We start from the raw sequence: 21920 nt of genomic DNA, 5'->3' as shown, positions 1-21920 counted from the left end.
ATTTTGATGGCCAACTAGCTGAAACAGTTTGAGAGGGTTTATCCAATGTTCCTTCTTTAGATTTTAGCTCATCTTGCTCTGGCTAGCATTAGTTGTTGATCTTGTGTATCTAATGTTTCTTCTTTAGATTTTAGCTCATCTGGCTCTGGCTAGCATTAGTTGTTGATCTTGTGTATCTAATGTTTCTTCTTTAGATTTTAGCACATCTGGCTCTGGCTAGCATTAATTGTTGATCTTGTGTATCTAATGTTCCTTCATTAGATTTTAGCTCATCTTGCTCTGGCTAGCATTAGTTGTTGATCTTGTGTATCTAATGTTCCTTCGTTAGATTTTAGCTCATCTTACTCTGGCTAGCATTAGTTGTTGATCTTGTTGTTGTTTATGTGCATAACTGAGAGAGAGAGCGCCTACCTTTTCATGGTTCAATCAAATCAATCACATTTATTTATAAAGCACTTTTTACATCAGCAGATTTCCCAAAGTGGTATACAGAAACCCAGCCTAAAACCCCAAACAGCAAGCAATGCAGATGTACTGTAGAAGCACGGTTGTTTGATCAATAGGACTGTACAGTTCCCAAACGTAAGAGGACTCCCGTGGTATTTACATATTTTCAGAAATCCATTTAGGTGTATTTTGTGGCTTTTGGGGAATGCATTCAAATGATCTAAAGTTGCGCTGTTGCAACTGCCTGTAAACACACAGTCCAGTTCAAATTGAATGATGGCAGGCCCGTGTGGCAAATGGTTTGTTTGTATAAAGGCCTAATGTAGCTCTGATTGGCTATAGTGCACCGGTCTGCGTAGACTCCAGTCTTGGACAAGAAAATATGTTTTTATTAGGTTTTATTTACTGCAGTGTCTATTAATTGTCCAAATGCACGGCCAATTTCCCACTCTATATTGCTATAGAATTTTCACAAATGCCTTAGTATACGTAATTCCCAAACAATAATTTATGAAAATGTGAAAATGACCATATCTAAGTGCTCGCTTGTCAGAAAATGTTTAAATAAGTGTCATATTCTTCCTGGGAGTGTATATGAACAGATTTTGATAAGATTTCATGTTGCTAAAACGCTGTCAGTTCCACTTTAATATCAGGTATTTTAGTCACTGCCGTGGTTGAATATAAATCAGCCCTCTTCATCAGCTGAAAAAGCTGTCTTCACTCTGTTCTTTTCTGTCTTCTTAGTGTCTCTTGGTTTAAAATGTAAACTGAGTTTAGTCACACGAGACAAAGAACTGGTAAAATTAATTTTCCACTCTACCTTGACATTGATTAATTTAATATTGCTGTAGAAATAGTCAGGGAAATTATTATAATAGTCAGGGATATGCTGCTGGTTCAATCTTCACTCTGTGCCACAGCAGAGTGAGGAAGCAGAAACCAGGGACACATAGGTGGGAAGTTTTCTACGTTTTTAGGGTTTTATTTAGCTGGGGGGCATAGTTGGATGAAGAGTTTCTTACTAGGTCCTAAGATTGTTGAGCAAGGAGCATGCTTCCAAATTGTAAATGGGCCACTCTAAAGTGAACCTTTTTTGCAATTCTATTTACTTTGATCTAAAGTAAACTATTGGTATTTGTCATTGTACTGATGTTTTTCAGTTAGTTTTAATGTGTTGAGATGAGTTGGCGTAGTATGAGGGGTACAGCACCATGGCCATCATGCCAGACAGAGAGAGGGAGAGAGAGAGAGAGCAGGTGGGCCTCAGAACAGACAATCAAAGCTAACTGTCTCGTCTTCCAGCACACAAATCGAAAGTCATAATCACAGTTAATACGATACCACTTCCACAGTATGTTAGAGAAGCCTAAACAGACAGCTAGAATTAGCAAGGTTGTTTTGTTGAGGAAGATATTTAGTAAAGAAAATACTATAATGATGTTTATAGACATGCTTTATGTGCCAATCAATGTTCAGAGAAGTATAGATGTCAGGTGCCTTTCTAGTCTTCAGAATCTGATCTGTTGTTTTTTTGTTGGGTCTAATTGTTGCCGAAATGTGGAATCCATGCAGTCACATATCTGAAAAGTAATCACAATTTGACAGAAGCAAAAAGTGAGGCTTTCCATTTGGTACAACTAAATGTTTGCTGCCCAGCTGCTAAAACTGCCTCTCTATGTAAATGCATTGTTGCATAATTCACGTGTTGCATTTGATTTGGCTGTGATAGAATAGCACCTGATTACTGTACTCCTCTGAATGTGGCGATGCACATTCTCATCCTCCTCTGTCGAATTATATTACATTACAAAGAGGAAGGAGGAAGTCTCCTCACAAGTCTCCTCTCCTTAGGTTTACATACAGTAGAATCGACTGCTTCCTTGAACCATACCATTCAATCTTATGAGTTATGAGTTAAAAATGTAAGAGGATAACATTTTATACTGTGCTCTCTTAGCCTAACAAATGACAAAGTGCTTGGTGGAGTATAATATTTATTACTAAGTGTGGTACAATCAAAAAAGTGTAATGTTAATTCCTCAAATTTTCTCCACTAAGTGCATTCAGTAGGACTAACAATCAATTTGAAGGAAGAAAAGTGTCAGTTGGTATCAGTTACAAATGGTCCATTGAGTAACAGCACATTCATGTTGTGGCATGTTTGTGGTTGACTTTGTAATGTTTATGTAAAATATTTGTTACCTCCTTCGCTTAACTATTAATGAGGCTACAAATAGGAGTGTTGAGTTCTTGAACACACCTCTGAGGAAGACAGATACCAGTGCTACTGTCTCCCAGATGTTTATTGGACCCTTACTTAACCAACAACGGCCCTAAATTAAAAGAAGCACAAAACACTAAGTTCTCTGTTGGCGTTACAGCCTACAGTATATCAATATAGTACAGCTAGGTTATCCTTAGCCGAAACCTCTCCTACGGTTCAGCAAGAACCACATGGCACTCTCACTGCTGCCTACCTTATATTTTTCACATTGACTGCACTTCTGCCAGGTGTGGATAATAAAGAGACTCTCGCTCCACTCGATGGCCTGGAAAGAGTGGAGGAAAGTGTGTGTTCCAGCCAGCCAGGCCTGACAGACCGGTTCTGTACTGCAGCCTGAAAATGTCCCTCTCCTCAGCCTCACTGCCAGGGCTCGGACTGCAGACAGGGGAACTTTCCTCTGTCATTTTCAGGCATGAGAGTATGTCCACTCAGAGAGCTTGGAAATAAGGCTTTCCATCCTCTAGCTAGCATATACTGTAGGACTGTATGCAGGCCTCTGTCAGTCTACTGGGGGGAGGGGGAGAGAATACAGGCCCCTGTCAGTCTACTATAGGGGGTATACAGGCCTCTGTCAGTCTACTGGGCAAGGGGGAGGGGGGGGGGGATACAGGCCTCTGTCAGTCTACTATGGGGGGTATACAGGCCTCTGTCAGTCTACAGGGGGGTATACAGGCCTCTGTTAGTCTACTGGGGGGTATACAAGCCTCTGTCAGTCTACTGGGGGGTATACAGGCCTCTGTCAGTCTACAGGGGGTATACAGGCCTCTGTTAGTCTACTGGGGGGGTATACAGGCATCTATCAGTCTACTGGGGGGAGGGAAAGTACAGTACTGTTCAAATCCTCCTTTTTTGTTTACTTAGTAAGAAGCACTGTCCAATTTGCACAGGGGCTGGAGATGTTACGTTAGAAACAGAACAGTGGTCTTTTTACGTACTGCGCTGGAATCTGAACAGTGACTGACTTCTGAGACTGACTGGCAGTTATTTGTCACGCTGGTATAAAGGATTTTTGGAGACAGGCGCAGGAATACACAATAGGAGTTCTTAATACACCCAAAACAAACACGTTTACAAAAACAAAAGAGCAAGGGTAAACCTTGTTGAATGCCACAGGACGATACCCGTAATACACAATATATATAGCACGCAGCATAACAGCTGCACCAACGCATAGGTACTCACACCACCAACAGACATGGGAACAGTAACTGACAAAGACTTTGGGAACAGAGGGCACATATATACAGTGGGGGGAAAAAATATTTGATCCCCTGCTGATTTTGTACGTTTGCCCACTGATTAAGAAAGGATCAGTCTATAATTTTAATGGTAGGTTTATTTGAACAGTGAAAGACAGAATAACAACAAAAATATCCAGAAAAACACATGTCAAAAATGTTATAAATTGATTTGCATTTTAATGAGGGAAATAAGTATTTGACCCCCTCTCAATCAGAAAAATGTCTGGCTCCCAGGTGACTTTTATACAGGTAACGAGCTGAGATTAGGAGCACACTCTTAAAGGGAGTGCTTCTAACTGCAGCTTGTTACCTGTAAAAAAGACACATGTCCACAATCAATCAGATTCCAAACTCTCCACCATGGCCAAGACCAAAGAGCTATCCAAGGATGTCAGGGACAAGATTGTAGACCTACACAAGGCTGGAATGGGCTACAAGACCATCGCCAAGCAGCTTGGTGAGAAGGTGACAACATTTGGTGCGATTATTCGCAAATGGAAGAAACACAAAAGAACTGTCAATATCCCTCGGCCTGGGGCTCCATGCAAGATCTCACCTCGTGGGGTTGCAATGATCATGAGAACGGTGAGGAATCAGCCCAGAACTACACGGGAGGATCTTGTCAATGAACTCAAGGCAGCCGGGACCATTGTCACCAAGAAAACAATTGCTAACACACTACGCCGTGAAGGACTGAAATCCTGCAGCGCCCGCAAGGTCCCCCTGCTCAAGAATACATATACATGCCCGTCTGAAGTTTGCCAATGAACATCTGAATGATTCAGAAGACAACTGGTGAAAGTGTTGTGGTTAGATGAGACCAAAATGGAGCTCTTTGGCATCAACTCAACTGGCCGTGTTTGGAGGAGGAGGAATGCTGCCTATGACCCCAAGAAAAACCATCTCCACCGTCAAACATGGAGGTGGAAACATTATGATTTGGGGGTGTTTTTCTGCTAAGGGGACAGGACAACTTCACCGCATCATTTTACGGGGCCATGTACTGTCAAATCTTGGATGAGAACCTCCTTCCCTCAGCCAGGGCATTGAAAATGGGTCGTGGATGGGTATTCCAGCATGACAATGACCCAAAACACACGGCCAAGGCAACAAAGGAGTAGCTCAAGAAGAAGCACATTAAGGTCCTGGAGTGGCCTAGCCAGTCTCCAGACCTTAATCCTATAGAAAATCTGTGGAGGGAGCTGAAGGTTCGAGTTGCCAAACGTCAGCCTCGAAACCTTAATGACTTGGAGAAGATCTGCAAAGAGGAGTGAGACAAAATCCCTCCTGAGATGTGTGCAAACCTGGTGTCCAACTACAAGAAACGTCTGACCTCTGTGATTGCCAACAAGGGTTTTGCCACCAAGTACTAAGTCATGTTTTGCAGAGGGGTCAAATACTTATTTCCCTCATTAAAATGGAAATAATTTTATAACATTTTTGACATGCGTTTTTCTGGATTTTTTTGTTGTTATTCTGTCTCTCACTGTTCATATAAAGCTAACATTAAATGATAGACCTGATAATTTCTTTGTAAGTGGGCAAACGTACAAAATCAGCAGGGGATCAAATGCTTTCTTCCCCCACTGTAACATACTAATCAGGGGAAATTGGAACCAGGTGTGTGTAATCAGTCAAGACAGTCTGGGGTTGATGATAATGAATCCCGTTCAGTGAAGCCTAGAAAGCCGGTGATGTAGACCTCCGGAACTGGTGAACAGAATGAGCAGCAGTACCGGAGGGATCCGTGACATTATGAGGCAAAAACAAGACCTGTCATCTCTGAGACTGCCAGCTGAGTTCACCTCAATGTCAATATATTGTTAGTGGAGAGGGAGGACAAATCAAGGGGATTATATAAGATGATTAGGCAGTGAACAAAAAACACTATGTGGCTGCTTGATGGCCTCCATAGTTACCTCTCTGTGGGTACGTTCGGAATGGCACCCTATATAGTGGACCCTCGTCAAAAGTAACGCACACTATAGGGAATCAGGTGCTATTTAATTGGTACGCAGCATGTGTGTGTTATCCTGAAACAGAATATGCAGGGAGAACTTGGCTTCCTGTGATCTGGTTTCTCCTCAATGGCCACGTCAGCAGGAGGATAGCAGTTTACATGCTGACGGCCCTCTCCATCATTTACATCATTCTAAATAGTCTCTAACTGGCTAATCGGGAACTGTGTCTGTATGATAATTGTAAGAGTCATGTCATAGAAACATGTTTTTAACACATCAAGAAGATGTGTGTATGATTTCACAATTACTAAAGTAGTAATTATTTCACTTAGATGAGTATGGTTTTATTACTTGTGCAATTTGACCTAGAAAGATTGTGTGTATGTATTGATATGTAGGCTACATGTGACATTTTTTTATTGATGTAGTTCTGTCCTTGTTTATTAATGTTCTGTATTACGTCATGTTTCATGTTTTGTGTAGACCACAGGAAGAGTTGCTGCTGCTTTCACAACAGTTTATGGGGATCCTAATAAAATACCAAAATACCTAAATGTATGTTAAGTTGTACATTACACAAGTTAATGACTAAGCTTCTGTAATTAGGCTACTGGTTGAAGACTCATTTTAGTTTCCACTGATCACAGCATGACATCTCACATTGTCTGAAGATTTTGTAATGTAGATCCATACATGTAACACTAATTAATAATGTTTACTTTGAATTATTGGTAGCCAGGTTTTTCGGTCATGATGAGTCGAAGTGTAAACAAAGAAACAAAATTACAGTACCAGTCAAAAGACTGGACACACCTACACATTCAAGTGTTTTTCTTTATTTTCACAACTTTCTACACTGTAGAATAATAGTGAAGACATCGAAAATACGAAATAACACATATGGAATCACGTCGCAACCAAAAACGTGTTAAACCATTCAAGATATATTTTAGATGCTTCAAAGTAGTCACTCTTTGCCTTGATGACAGCTTTGCACACTCTTGGCATTCTCTCAACCAGCTTCATAAGGAACGCTTTTCCAACAGTCTTGAAGGAGTTCCCACATATGCTGAGCCCTTGTTGGCTGCTTTTCCTTCACTCTGCGGTCAGGTCGGGTGATTGTGGAGGCCATGTTATCTGATGTAGTACTCCATCACTCTCCTTCTTGGTAAAATAGCCCTTACACAGCCTGCAGGTGTGTTGGGTCATTGTCCTGTTGAAAACAAATGATAGTCCCACTCAGCGCAAATCAGATGGGACGGCATATCACTGCAGAATGCTGTGGTAACCATGCTGGTTAAGTGTGCCTTGAATTCTAAATAAATAACTGACAGTGTCACCAGCAAAACACCCCCACACCATCACACCTCCTCCTCCATGCTTCACGGTGGGAACAACAAATGCGGAGATCATCCGTTCACCTATTCTGTGTCTCACAAAGACACGGCGGTTGGAACCAAAATCGCAAATTTCAACTCATCAGACCATAGGACAGATTTCCACCAGTCTAATGTCCATTGCTAGCGTTTCTTGGACCAAGCAAGTCTCTTCTTCTTATTGGCGTCCTTTAGTAGTGGTTTCTTTGCAGCAATTTGACCATGAAGGCCTGATTCACGCAGTCTCCTCTGAACAGTTGATGTTGAGATGTGTCTGCTACTTAAACTCTGTAAAGCATTTATTTGGGCTGAAATTTCTGAGGCTGGTAACTCTAATGAACTTATCTGCAGCAGATGTAACTCTGGGTCTTCCTTTCCTGTGGCGGTCCTCATGAGAGCTAGTTCCATCATAGCACTTTATGGTTTTTGCAACTGCACTAGAAAACCTTTTTAAAGTTCTTGAAATGTTCCGGATTAACGGACCTTCATGTCTTAAAATAATGATTGACTGTCGTTTCTCTTTGCTTATATGAGCCATAATACGGACTTGGTCTTTTACCAAATATGGCTATCTTCTGTATACCACCCCTATCTTGTCACAACACAACTGATTGGCTCAAACGCATAAAGAAGGAAAGAAATTCTACAAATTAACTTTTAACAAGGCACACCTGTTAATTGAAATGTATTCCAGGTGACTACCTCATGAAGCTGGTTAAGAGACTGCCAAGATTGTGCAAAGTTGTCATCAAGGCAAATAGTCGCTACTTTGAAGAATCTCAAATATAACATATTTTGATTTGTTTTAACACTTTTTTGGTTACTACATGATTCCATATGTGTTATTCCATAGTTTTGATGTCTTCACTGTTATTCTACAATGTAAGAATTAGGAAGAAATCTGGAATGAGTAGGTGTGTCCATACTTTTGACTGGTACTGTTTATAAACAATATCTTGCCAAAGGCTGTTCTATTTTGAGAATACATCATATTCTTAGTTAAATCTTACACAAGGGTTGCTTTTCCAACAGTCCATATCACTGTGATTAATGGTAGGCCTAACCTATTTTAATTGAAAATTAAAAGATACAAAATCATCAGAAAAAAGTGATATGACAGAGCAATTTACTGGGGGAATCTGCCTTGCAAATCCACATGTTCAAGCAATTCATTTTTACAATGAATGTCTCACCACCATTTATAGCCTGCCATACCTGCATCAAACAAATTTAAACCGAGACGATTTTACCTCCTCAATAAAGACCAAGCGAAAGAGGAGGGACTTAAAGGTGCAATTTGCTGGGAATACAGAGGTCTCGCTTTCCAAGCATTACATCCACAGAACAGCGCGAGGTGCCCCACGCGTACGAAACCGTCCAGCCGTTCACATTTGCGCTCATACTTCCGACTGCGCTCAGGATACATGGACAACTTTTTCGCTTTGTGAATGTCAGCAGGGAACATCTCTGAAATTGTAGTCACAAAAAAAAAAACGGTTCACTTCTTAACTTGTGTTTTTATACAAGTCGAAAATGTGATTTCTCTCATGGGGATATAGCGTCGTACCATGGTTTTGGAACCCGGCGTCTCCACCAGGACATGGTAAGTGTACTGTACGATTATAATTGTACGTTATTAGTTACCCCTTTATGTGGAAATGTCATATTTGTATTGTATAAAGTGTGTATCATTGACGCCTATATATACATTATTATGAAAGTTCATTCTAGGAAGGAGGACAGGACAGCCACTATTTGCTGTTGTCCCCAACTTTTACACTCTAATTATGAAATTGCCATTCTCCTAAAGTTGTAAATCAATTTATTGATTTGTTTAGGAATCATGCTGTGGTATTGCCCCAGCTTTTCATACATGTGTTGTGAGAGCTACTGTATATTGGAGATGGCCCCCAGCACTGTCATAAGGTGTTGTAGTGTAAATAGCACAAATATGGATGGATTATGGACTGCTGTTACATATGACCATCACCGTATCATAGTTATTAAAACTAAGACCAAATGTTTACAAGGAGTATTGGAAACTATCTATATTGAAAAAGATGAAACAGCACTGCATGCCTATAGCTACTTAAAATCAACCATTAGAATAGTCACTTTAGATGGTTTCAAAGTAGCAAAACCCTCTTAATTTAACTACACACATTTTGTCCACATGTTGCCTACAGTACTATGTAATAACTAATTGTTATTAGTGTGTTTTGTATGTATTTATATGAACACTGCAGTAACATTACATCTGACACTTACATTGACTCGTTTTTATTTATTTTTTATTGAACCTTTATTTAACTATGTACACTGACACATTATGTACGCTAGCCATGCAGGCTATTTACTAGAGCAATCAAGGTTAACCAATGTACCTTGATCAAAGGTTCTCCAGACATGCCTCTCTTCACCTGGCTCTGATAACATCCTGATTATCATTCAACTGTTTCCATACACCCTGTTATGTTTAGTTCCGCATTTATCTGTAATGCAGGCCTTTAACATCCTTCACTTTCAGTCAGTTTTTCCTTTGACTGACAGTCATATACTACACTGGGCAGTAATTCCACTCTCTGACGCATCAAATCAAATGTATTACGCCTAAAAGCTTCACAAAAGTACACCTCTGATAAACCACAATAAATCTTTGGGCACTGTTTATGAATTCTTACGGACACTGTTTATGAATTGTAATCAGAATCTACAGCAGCCATGCTTCTGTTGATGCTGGGGTTCTAGATCACATGTGGTAATGTCTGTTTGGCTGATTCTCCGAGACAGACATCGATCAGAGGTGTATAAAGCTGAGACTGAGAGCCAGGGGTCAAGGCAAGGCGAGTGTGTTCTGATGATTAGCTGGGACGACTAGAAGGGTGTTAATCTCTGCTCCATTGTGAGCTTCCCGTCTGTCCGCCCGCCCGCCCGCCCGTTTGTTTGTCTGTCTATCTGCCCACCTGTCTACCTTACTGCTTATCTTTCTGTCTGTCTAGCTGCCTGTCTGCCTGCCTGACTGCCTGTCTGCCTGGTCAAAGTGAGCTTACGCAACAATCCAGGGGCCAGTCAATAAGGTGGTGGCGGTGCCATGCGATGGGCATGGTAGATACTAGTGAGAGGATGTGTCCTGATTAATGGCACGGAATGGAGAGGGCCTTGTTGGAGGGTCAATAGTCTCCACTTTCACATCACATTAGAACTCTTTGGAGCTGAAGGTTAGACATAAAAACAAACTCTCTTACAGCTTCCATTCGTATGTGCACTTTACTCCCAGTCCCAGAACTCCCTGAGAAGTTCTATATAATCTGAAGCTCTCTGTCTGGCTCATGGCCCGTACACAGCCAAGACTCACAATGTCCTGTCCTGTCCCATGAGTTGAGCTGAGCTGAGGAGAAAGGGAGATTTCTCGCTGTTCGATTACAGGACTCAGTGTAGACATATCAAACTTTATCAAATGTATTTTTGATAGGTAGAGGACTACTCCACATGTTCACTTTGTAGAAATGAGTTCATGGATTTGGGGAGAGGAAGTACCTCATGGGATTCCTGTACTTATACTCAGTTCGTAATAAGAATGACTTGTTTGATGACTTTCTGCATTGCCGTTTCTTCCACAATTACTCTAGGGCTCCTGAATACCGTTATCAGTGTGAAGAGATAATTACTCTAGGGCTCCTGAATACCGTTATCAGTGTGAAGAGATAATTACTCTAGGGCTCCTGAATACCGTTATCAGTGTGAAGAGCCAATTACTCTAGGGCTCCTGAATACCGTTATCAGTGTGAAGAGATAATTACTCTAGGGCTCCTGAATACCGTTATCAGTGTGAAGAGATAATTACTCTAGGGCTCCTGAATACCGTTATCAGTGTGAAGAGCCAATTACTCTAGGGCTCCTGAATACCGTTATCAGTGTGAAGAGCCAATTACTCTAGGGCTCCTGAATACCATTATCAGTGTGAAGAGACAATTACTCTAGGGCTCCTGAATACCGTTATCAGTGTGAAGAGCCAATTACTCTAGGGCTCCTGAATACCGTTATCAGTGTGAAGAGACAATTACTCTAGGGCTCCTGAATACCGTTATCAGTGTGAAGAGCCAATTACTCTAGGGCTCCTGAATACCGTTATCAGTGTGAAGAGCCAATTACTCTAGGGCTCCTGAATACCGTTATCAGTGTGAAAAGTCAACTACTCTAGGGCTCCTGAATATCGTTATCAGTGTGAAGAGCGGAACATGAAAGCTGAATATGAGACTTTGTTTCACCCCAGTTCCTCATTCTAGACAATTTGCGCTGACCCCAGAAATGAACAGTGAGAGAACAGTTAGACATGTTCCTGTCTCTGCAGTTTCTCACCATTACTCCTGTTGGTCCAACCTCAGTACTGTAGACAGATTTGCTGGGTAATTTAAAAAAAATATTGTTTAACCTTTATTTAACTAGGCAAGTCGGTTATTAAGAACAAATTCTTATTTACAAGGTGCTGTTATGAATTGTTTATTGCAAGTGTTCCTACTATTGGTTATAATTACTGAACTGAGCTGACTGTGTGAATGAAACAATTATCATAAGATTACTGAGAGACTGGAAAACATTTAAAAAAGAAAACTAGTTTTCATAAAGCATTTCAAATAGTCCATAAAGCTTGTGAAAACAGTTTTAAAATAATTTGTTAGTTGTGGGTCATTTATGAGAAAGAGAATGTCCTGACTGAGACCCAATCACATTTTGTAAGAAAACCACAAGAGGGGAAAATAGCTATTCAGCTAGCATACTGTAACAGTCCCTTTTGTTAATCCTCAGTAAACATATTCAGTAATTGATTAAGTTATATCAGTTATATCATTTGCATCCCTGTGGAACAAATGTTTCAAAATCAGGCATAGAGGTAAAAACAGACAATGATCTTTTTTTCATTCCATTATGGCAGTGCTGTACTATCCCTGAGTGCTTCCATTTTTTGATTCCATCTCATGTATTTGCCCTGGGTGGAGAGAAACATTTTTTTTGTGAGGATTTCTAAAACTCAGACAAGCAAGTAAGTAGTGGATCACCACAGGCACTGTCCTCATTATGAAAATCCTATTTTTAGATATGTTTTCACAAAACCGATATGCTGACACACACACACACACACAAACACACACACACACACACACACACACACACACCACACACACACACACACACACACACACACTGAATTAACATAATATTTATATTTACATATAAATAAATGATGTGCTATGATAGAGAGTTGAGTTCCACTCTAAATGTTATGAATGAAAATAATGAATTGGGCCCTTGTTGACATGAAACAAGTCTTGTATGACACCTCTAAGTAATGCTTATCACACATAAATATAATGATGTCACTTAACCATCACAGTACACCTGAGTGAGCAGGAGGTGTAGACTGTAATGAGGGTAATACTTCCTTGTGTTTTTGTCATTAGAACCTTCTCAGAGTTCCAAAAGAATATGTTACTGTAAATAACATGTTACTGTTAATAATATGTTACTGCAAGTAATATGTTACTGTAAATAATATGTTACTGTTAATAATATGTTACTGTTAATAATATGTTACTGCAAATAATATGTTACTGTAAGTAATATGTTACTGTAAATAATATGTTACTGCGAATAATATGTTACTGCAAATAATGTATTTTTTCTAGACGTTTGGGGTTGGAATGGTGGACATATTTGTCAGCCTCAAACAAACGGTCAGCTCAGATACCCAGTAGATAGAAAACAAACTGTCAGCCTCAGACACCCAGTAGATAGAAAACAAACTGTCAGCCTCAGACACCCAGTAGATAGAAAACAAACTGTCAGCCTCAGATACCCAGTAGATAGAAAACAAACTGTCAGCCTCAGATACCCAGTAGATAGAAAACAAACTGTCAGCCTCAGATACCCAGTAGATAGAAAACAAACTGTCAGCCTCAGACACCCAGTAGATAGAAAACAAACTGTCAGCCTCAGACACCCAGTAGATAGAAAACAAACTGTCAGCCTCAGATACCCAGTAGATAGAAAACAAACTGTCAGCCTCAGATACCCAGTAGATAGAAAACAAACTGTCAGCCTCAGATACCCAGTAGATAGAAAACAAACTGTCAGCCTCAGACACCCAGTAGATAGAAAACAAACTGTCAGCCTCAGATACCCAGTAGATAGAAAACAAACTGTCAGCCTCAGACACCCAGTAGATAGAAAACAAACTGTCAGCCTCAGACACTCAGGAACCAAGTACTTGTACTTCCGCATGTATTCCCCAGAGCCAGGCCCTGAATGACTCACAGAACCCTGCGTAAACACCCAGAGCCTGGCCCAGTATAGACTCCCAGAGCCTGGCGCAGCATAGACTCCCAGAGCCTGGCCCAGCATAGACTCCCAGAGCCTGGCACTGAATAGACTCACAAAGCCTGGCCCTGAATAGACTCCCAGAGCCAGGCCCTGAATAGACTCCCAGAGCCTGGCCCATCATAGAGTCCCAGAGCATGGCCCTGAATAGACTCCCAGAGGCTGGCCCTGCATAGACTCCCAGAGGCTGGCCCTGCATAGACTCCCAGAGGCTGGCCCTGCATAGACTCCCAGAGCCTGGCCCTGCATAGACTCCCAGAGCCTGGCCCATAGACTCTCAGTGCCTTGCCCATAGACTCCCAGAGCCTGGCCCTGCATAGACTCCCAGAGCCTGGCCCTGCATAGACTCCCAGAGCCTGGCCCTGCATAGACTCACAGAGCTTGGCCCTGCATAGACTCCCAGAGCCTGGCTCATAGACTCTCAGTGCCTTGTCCATAGACTCCCAAAGCCTGGCCCTGCATAGACTCCATGAGCCTGGCCCATAGACTCTCAGTGCCTTGCCCATAGACTCCCAGAGCCTGGCCCATAGACTCCCAGAGCCTGGCCCATAGACTCCCAGAGCCTGGCCCAAAGACTTCCAGAGCCTGGCCCTGCATAGACTCCACGAGCTTGGCCCATAGACTCCCAGAGCCTGGCCCATAGGCTCCCAGAGCCTGGCCCATAGGCTCCCAGAGCCTGGCCAATAGACTCTCAGAGCCTGGCCAATAGACTCCCAGAGCCTGGCCAATAGACTCCCAGAGCCTGGCCCATAGACTCCCAGAGCCTGGCCCATAGACTCCCAGAGCCTGGCCCATAGACTCCCAGAGCCTGGCCAATAGACTCCCAGAGCCTGGCCAATAGACTCCCAGAGCCTGGCCAATAGACTTCCAGAGCCTGGCCCATAGACTTCCAGAGCCTGGCCCATAGACTCCCAGAGCCTGGCCCATAGACTCCCAGAGCCTGGCCCATAGACTCCCAGAGCCTGGCCCATAGACTCCCAGAGTCTGGCCCATAGACTCCCAGAGCCTGACCCATAGACTCCCAGTGCCTGGCCCATAGACTCCCAGAGCCTGGTTTTGCATAAACTTGGGTGACTCGCTCTCTTCTCTTGAGATATATTGTGCTCTGTTTGAGCGAGACTTGACTGAACAAATCTCCAGTTTATAGGTTTGTCTGAAATGTTAAAGCGTTCCTTATGTTATGTGCCAGATCAATTTGTCCACTGTTCCGAAATGAAGAAGTACATTTGGTGAAATTCATAAGAGAGAGAGAGATATACGTGCCAATGGGAGCACTAGAGCTGGAGGTAAATACACGGGATAGAATTCCACGGGATAGCATGCCACAGGGTTAGCATGCAACAGGGATAACATGCCACGGGAACAGCATGCCACGAAGATAGCATGCCACTGGATAGCATGCAACGGGGATAGCATTCCACGGGAACAGCATGCCACAGGAACAGCATGCCACGAAGATAGCATGCCACGGGATAACATGCCGCGGTGATAGCATGCCACAGGATAGCATGCCATGGGAACAGCATGCCACGGGATAGCATTTTTATTTTGTACAGCATCTGCTCTTATACTGACATCAAGCAATGGCAACATAAACCATTTTGAAAAGAAGGTTGACGATATCCGATCCTCGTTTGCTAAGTCAAACGACACCGCTGGTCCTGCTCACACTGCCCTACCCTGTGCTTTGACCTCTTTCTCCCCTCTCTCTCCAGATGAAATCTTGCGTCTTGTGACGGCCGGCCGCCCAACAACCTGCCCACTTGACCCTATCCCCTCCTCTCTTCTCCAGACCATTTCCGGAGACCTTCTCCCCTTCCTCACCTCGCTCATCAACTCATCCTTGACCGCTGGCTACGTCCCTTCCGTCTTCAAGAGAGCGAGAGTTGCACCCCTTCTGAAAAAACCTACACTCGATCCCTCCGATGTCAACAACTACAGACCAGTATCCCTTCTTTCTTTTCTCTCCAAAACTCTTGAACGTGCCGTCCTTGGCCAGCTCTCCTGCTATCTCTCTCAGAATGACCTTCTTGATCCTAATCAGTCAGGTTTCAAGACTGGGCATTCAACTGAGACTGCTCTTCTCTGTGTCACGGAGGCTCTCCGCACTGCTAAAGCTAACTCTCTCTCCTCTGCTCTCATCCTTCTAGACCTATCTGCTGCCTTTGATACTGTGAACCATCAGATCCTCCTCTCCACCCTCTCCGAGTTGGGCATCTCCGGCGCGGCCCACGCTTGGATTGCATCCTACCTGACAGGTCGCTCCTACCAGGTGGCGTGGCGAGAATCTGTCTCCGCACCATGCGCTCTCACCACTGGTGTCCCCCAGGGCTCTGTTCTAGGCCCTCTCCTATTCTCGCTATACACCAAGTCACTTGGCTCTGTCATATCCTCACATGGTCTCTCCTATCATTGCTATGCAGACGACACACAATTAATCTTCTCCTTTCCCCCTTCTGATAACCAGGCGGCGAATCGCATCTCTGCATGTCTGTCAGACATATCAGTGTGGATGACGGATCACCAGCTCAAGCTGAACCTCGGCAAGACGGAGCTGCTCTTCCTCCCGGGGAAGGACTGCCCCTTCCATGATCTCGCCATCACGGTTGACAACTCCCTTGTGTCCTCCTCCCAGAGTGCTAAGAACCTTGGCGTGATCCTGGACAACACCCTGTCGTTCTCCACTAACATCAAGGCGGTGACCCGATCCTGTAGGTTCATGCTCTACAACATTCGCAGAGTACGACCCTGCCTCACACAGGAAGCGGCGCAGGTCCTAATCCAGGCACTTGTCATCTCCCGTCTGGATTACTGCAACTCGCTGTTGGCTGGGCTCCCTGCCTGTGCCATTAAACCCCTACAACTCATCCAGAACGCCGCAGCCCGTCTGGTGTTCAACCTTCCCAAGTTCTCTCACGTCACCCCGCTCCTCCGCTCTCTCCACTGGCTTCCAGTTGAAGCTCGCATCCGCTACAAGACCATGGTGATTGCCTACGGAGCTGTGAAGGGAACGGCACCTCCATACCTTCAGGCTCTGATCAGGCCCTACACCCAAACAAGGGCACTGCGTTCATCCACCACTGGCCTGCTGGCCCCCCTACCTCTGAGGAAGCACAGTTCCCGCTCAGCCCAGTCAAAACTGTTCGCTGCTCTGGCACCCCAATGGTGGAACAAGCTCCCTCACGACGCCAGGACAGCGGAGTCAATCACCACCTTCCGGAGACACCTGAAACCCCACCTCTTTAAGGAATACCTAGGATAGGATAAAGTAATCCTTCTAACCCCCCCCCCCCCCCCCCCCTTAAAAGATTTAGATGCACTATTGTAAAGTGGTTATTCCACTGGATATCATAAGGTGAATGCACCATTTTGTAAGTCGCTCTGGATAAGAGCGTCTGCTAAATGACTTAAATGTAAATGTAAATGTAAATAAACTTAGCCAGTGATGTATTCACCCAAACAAATGGCTCTTATCTTTTCCCCTATCTTCAGTTTATTTGAGTTGAAGAAAGTTGCTCTACATTCAGTAAACACATTATTTATTCACTGTAGAACATCAGCAATTGAACAGTATTGACAATCCTTCAATGAAAAGTTGTACCAGAGCATAAACAGATATTTTTATACTTCAGAAGCTTGTTGTTAGGAGACCAGTCATACATTAGTTTTAATACACATTTTTTTACACTCAGTGTAGTTAATGCTATGTGTAATAGCATGTGTAATAGCATTAACTACACCGAGTGTAAAAACATTTTGCATGGTGAAATATGAGCTGAAGTTTTCAAGGAAATGTCTGGCACAAAGCTGTAGCAACAGCAGCTGCTCTCACTCTCTCTCTCTCTCTCTCTCTCTCTCTCTCTCTTTCTCTCTCTCTCTCTCTCTCTCTCTCTCTCTCTCTCCCCACCACTGACACTTCCCATCTCTCTCTCTCTGTCTCTCTCAATCTCTCAGTCTCTCTCTCTCTCATCTCTCTCTCCACTCTCTCTCTCTGTCTCTCTCACGCTCTCTCTCTCTCTGTCTCTCTCTTGCTTTTTCTCTCTCTTTCTCTTCCCCTCTCTCTCTATATATATATTTCCCCCTCCCTCTCCGGACCAGACTCCAAACCATTCATTTACTCTACCCCCTGACTGGCCAGGACAAGTCTCCCAAGTTTTCTTAGACCCCGGATGGAAGAGACAGGGCTTCATACACAGCAGACAGAGGCAGAGTACCTCTTTCTATAATCCATCACAACCTTCTCCTCTCTACTCTGCTCAGTGGGATGGTTTGTATAAATTTGCACAGGAGGCGTGGAGCAGAGTAGAGCGGAGGCAGAATTCCTTGGCCTTGCAACATCAGATTTGACAGAAGTCCATGACACCCAGACAGCAGTGAGCTGTGTTTACCCTTAATGCAAAGCAAGTGAGAAATCATTCTAGTTTATTACCCCAGGATGAGATGCCTGCCATTCTGTCCTCAACCCCATGACCTCTGAACTATGCCATAAACACACATAGCTCTGGACTCTTGAACTGAATTTCACATTCGCAGCATTCTCCCCTGTGAGTTGCATCAGTAATATCACAAATCAGTAATAGCACCCTAGCTTACTGTACAAAGGTTATGGGACTTTATTTTGAGATCAAATTTCCACTCTAGTCTGATTCAGGATGACATATGTCCAATTTCAGTTCCCATCAAGAGTTTAGTGGAGTCTAGTGTTGTTTACAGTTACAGTGCATAAGGAAAGTATTCAGACCCTTTGACTTTTTCAACATTTTGTTACGTTACAACCTTGTTCAAAAATGTATTTTCCTCATCAATCTACACACAATACCCCATAATGACAAAGCAAAAACAGGACTTTAGATTTTTTGGCAAATTAATACAAATTTAAAACTGAAATATCATATTTACATAAGTATTCAGACCCTTTACTTAGTACTTTGTTGAAGAACCTTTGGCAGTGATTACAGCCTCGATTCTTCTTGGGTATGACGCTACAAGCTTGACACACCTGTATTTGGGGAGTTTCTCCCATTTTTCTCTGCAGTGCCTCTCAAGCTCTGTCAGGTTGGATGGGGAGCGTCGCTGCACAGCTATTTTTAGGTCTCTCCAGAGATGTTCAAGTCCGGGCTCTGACTGGGCCACTCAAGGACATTCAGAGACCTATCGCGTATCCACTCATGCGTTGTCTTGGCTGTGTGCTTAGGGTCGTTGTTCTGTTGGAAGGTGAACCTTTGCCCCAGTCTGAGGTCCTGAGCACTCTGGAGCAGGTTTTCATCAAGGATCCCTCTGTAATTTGCTCCGTTCATCTTTGCCTCGATCCTGACTACTCTCTCAGTCCCTGACACTGAAAAACATCCCCACAGCATGATGCTACCACCACCATGGTTGACTGTAGGGATGATGCCAGGTTTCCTCCAGACATGACGCTTGGCATTCAGGCCAAAGAGTTCAATCTTGGTTACATCAGACCAGAGAATCTTGTTTCTCATGGTCTGAGAGTCTTTAGGTACCTTTTGGCAAACTCCAGGCGGGCTGTCATGTGCCTTTTACTGAAGAGTGGATTCCGTCTGGCCACTCTACCATAAAAGCCTGATTGGTGGAGTGCTGCAGAGATGGTTGTCCTTCTGGAAGATTCTCCCATCAACACAGAGGAACTCTAGAGTTCTGTCAGAGGGACCATTGGGTTCTTGGTCACCTCCCTGACCAAGGCCCTTCTTTCCCAATTGCTCAGTTTGGCCGGGCGGTCAGCTCTAGGAAGTCTTGGTGATTCCAAACTTCTTCCATTTAAGAATGATGGAGGCCACTGTGTTCTTGGGGACCTTCAATGCTGCAAACATTTTGCCTCGACACAATCTTGCCTCGGAGCTCTACGGACATATCCTTCGATCTCATGGCTTGGTTTTTGCTCTAACATGCACTGTCAACTGTTGGACCTTATATAGACAGGTGTGCCTTTCCATATCATGTCCAATCAATTGAATTTACCACAGGTGAACTGCAATCAAGTTGTAGTAACATCTCAAGTATGATCAATGGAAACAGGATGCACCTGAGCTCAATTTGGAGTCTCATAGCAAAGGGTCTGAATTCTTATGTAAATAAGGTATTTCAGTTCTTTACTGAAATACATTTGCAAAAATGTCTATAAACCTGTTTTTGCTTTGTCATTATGAGGTATTGTGTGTAGCTTGATGAGGAAAATATATTTTTGAACAAGGCTGTAACGCAACAAAATGGTGAAAAAGTCAAGGGGTCTGAATACTTTCCTAATGCACTGTATTTAATAACTATCAAAAGTTAAAGTTAAAGATGCACACAGCCACACAGTTTTGAAAGTGGGTCCCTGTTTTTTGAGTACTACGCCATCCATTTTGTGTGATATGTTACGTATTTTGCAATTTGTGTGATATGGTACAAATCCAATGTGTGCAATAAGTTATGAATTTGTTTTGCTTAAGATCCCAGAGTGTTGTCTTTAATCGTAGGATATAATGTTGATACAGGCCAGCGCTTTATTTTGGTCAGTTCTGCGGGAATTCCTGTCATGTTACTGTGTTTCTTGGGGAAATCTTTCATTTATTCGTATTATTTTTAATATTGGGAAGAATGTTGCTTGTTTTCAAAGTGATCCATGCAACAGAGTTGTCTGGACAGCTCCTGACTGCACCTAGATGGTGGTGGATCCATCCTACATCCGGACACATAAAACATGTTAAATAGCGAAAGCTCCCAATATCTTTATCATGTGCTCATGTTCTTTTTAAGAATTATGGTTTGCCCATGAGAAAGGTTTGCAGTATGTATGATTCATTTTTCTGTTCTATTTTAGATGAGCATAAAAAGGTTAAGGAGAAAGAGAAAACATTCTATTAGAGGAAGTGTCTAAAGTTCAAATCAATAGCAAACTTGTTTCATTTTATGAAGCTCAACGAGCCTCAGCATGCTGCCAATGGGAATGACACTGATGCCAGCTGCTATTATTGATTTGTTTAAGCCACTGTTTTTAGAGGCTTTGGTGTGAATGGTGACGCTGCTTGACATTGGCTGAGTCATACAATTCACAATTCAGACCACCTGTGTCTGTGTTTGAAAGGCTCGGATCCTCCGGTTGAGCTTTCCCTGCCCTTTAGTCAGTTTTATGGTCAAATACTGGACATTTTTGACAGACATAGACCAGAAACCATATTTTCCATAAATGTTCTATTAATCAATTTTAAATGTTGTCCATAAAGGTTCACATTCACCCCCAGTATAAAGACAGGAAAATGTATACTAACATATTTGTTTATAGGTTAATATTTAATTTTAACCGAACAGGAACTGAATGTTAGTCGAGGTAATTGAGAAAGTCTGTACATGTAGGTAGCATTAAAATGACTATGCATAGATAATAAACTCTGAGTAGCAGCAGCGTAAAAGGGGGGGTGGGGTGACAATGCAAATAGTCTGGGTAGCCATTTGATTAGCTGTTCAGGAGTCTTACTGCTTGAGGGTAGAAGCTGTTAAGAAGCCTTTTGGACCTAGATTTGGATCTCCGGTATGCCGTGCAGTAGCAGAGAGAACAGTCTATGACTAGGGTGGCTGGAGTCTGACAATTTTTAGGGTCTTCCTCTGACACTGCCTGGTATAGAGGTCGGAGGCTGAGCAGTTGCCATACCAGGAAGTGATGCAACCAGTCAGGATGCTCTCGATGGTGCAGCTGTAGAACTTTTTGAGGATCTGAGGACCCATGCCAAATTGTTTCAGTCTCCTGAGGGGGAATAGGCTTTGTCGTGCCCTCTTCACGACTAGGGATGGGTATTGTTGAGATTTTAATGACTGATACTGCTTATTGATCCAGTACTTTAACAGTATTCCTATCGATTGTTTTTGATATTTTTCACAAAAAAATAAAAAAAATAAATTAAGAACAGAATTAACATTGCTTTATTTTCTGAAATGTAAAAGAAATAAAATAAACAATTATTTACATCAAAAGAAACAGCAATGTTTTGAACAAATCACTATTATAGACTCTAATGTTGTGATGATGGAAATGTAAAACAAATGAAATAAGCAATTTTTTCCTGCAAAAGAACGTAGATCGGGCAACGATCTAACGTAGATCGAGCAACGAGAGATGAACTACGAGCTAGCCAGTCAAACTGTTTCTCTGCCTGTACATGATGCACTTTCCATAGATGTTTGGACAGATTGCTCGTGTTTCCGCCCTTACAAGCAAAAGTCGTGTTGCACTTGTGGC

At 42.8% G+C, this 21920-nt stretch overlaps 1 protein-coding gene across 2 annotated transcripts in view; it reads left to right on the top strand.

Annotated features, from left to right (window-relative positions):
- Nucleotides 1–8630: 8630 nt before the first annotated feature.
- Nucleotides 8631–21920, top strand: part of LOC106611927 (5-hydroxytryptamine receptor 4-like) — a 107057-nt gene continuing 93767 nt past the window's right edge. Inside the window, exon 1 of one of the 2 annotated variants that reach the window (XM_014212600.3) lies at nucleotides 8631–8915. The gene's annotated coding sequence lies outside the window, so the exon portion shown is untranslated. The remainder of the gene's footprint in view (nucleotides 8916–21920) is intronic. The other variant, XM_014212595.3, reaches the window with a different exon arrangement.

The sequence above is a fragment of the Salmo salar genome, chromosome 09 (genome assembly GCF_965601325.2).
Source record: "Salmo salar chromosome 09, fSalSal1, whole genome shotgun sequence".
In the NCBI taxonomy this organism is placed as follows: domain Eukaryota; kingdom Metazoa; phylum Chordata; class Actinopteri; order Salmoniformes; family Salmonidae; genus Salmo; species Salmo salar.
The sequence above is the reverse complement of the archived record's forward strand: the minus strand, read 5'-3'. Positions and strand labels throughout refer to the sequence as shown.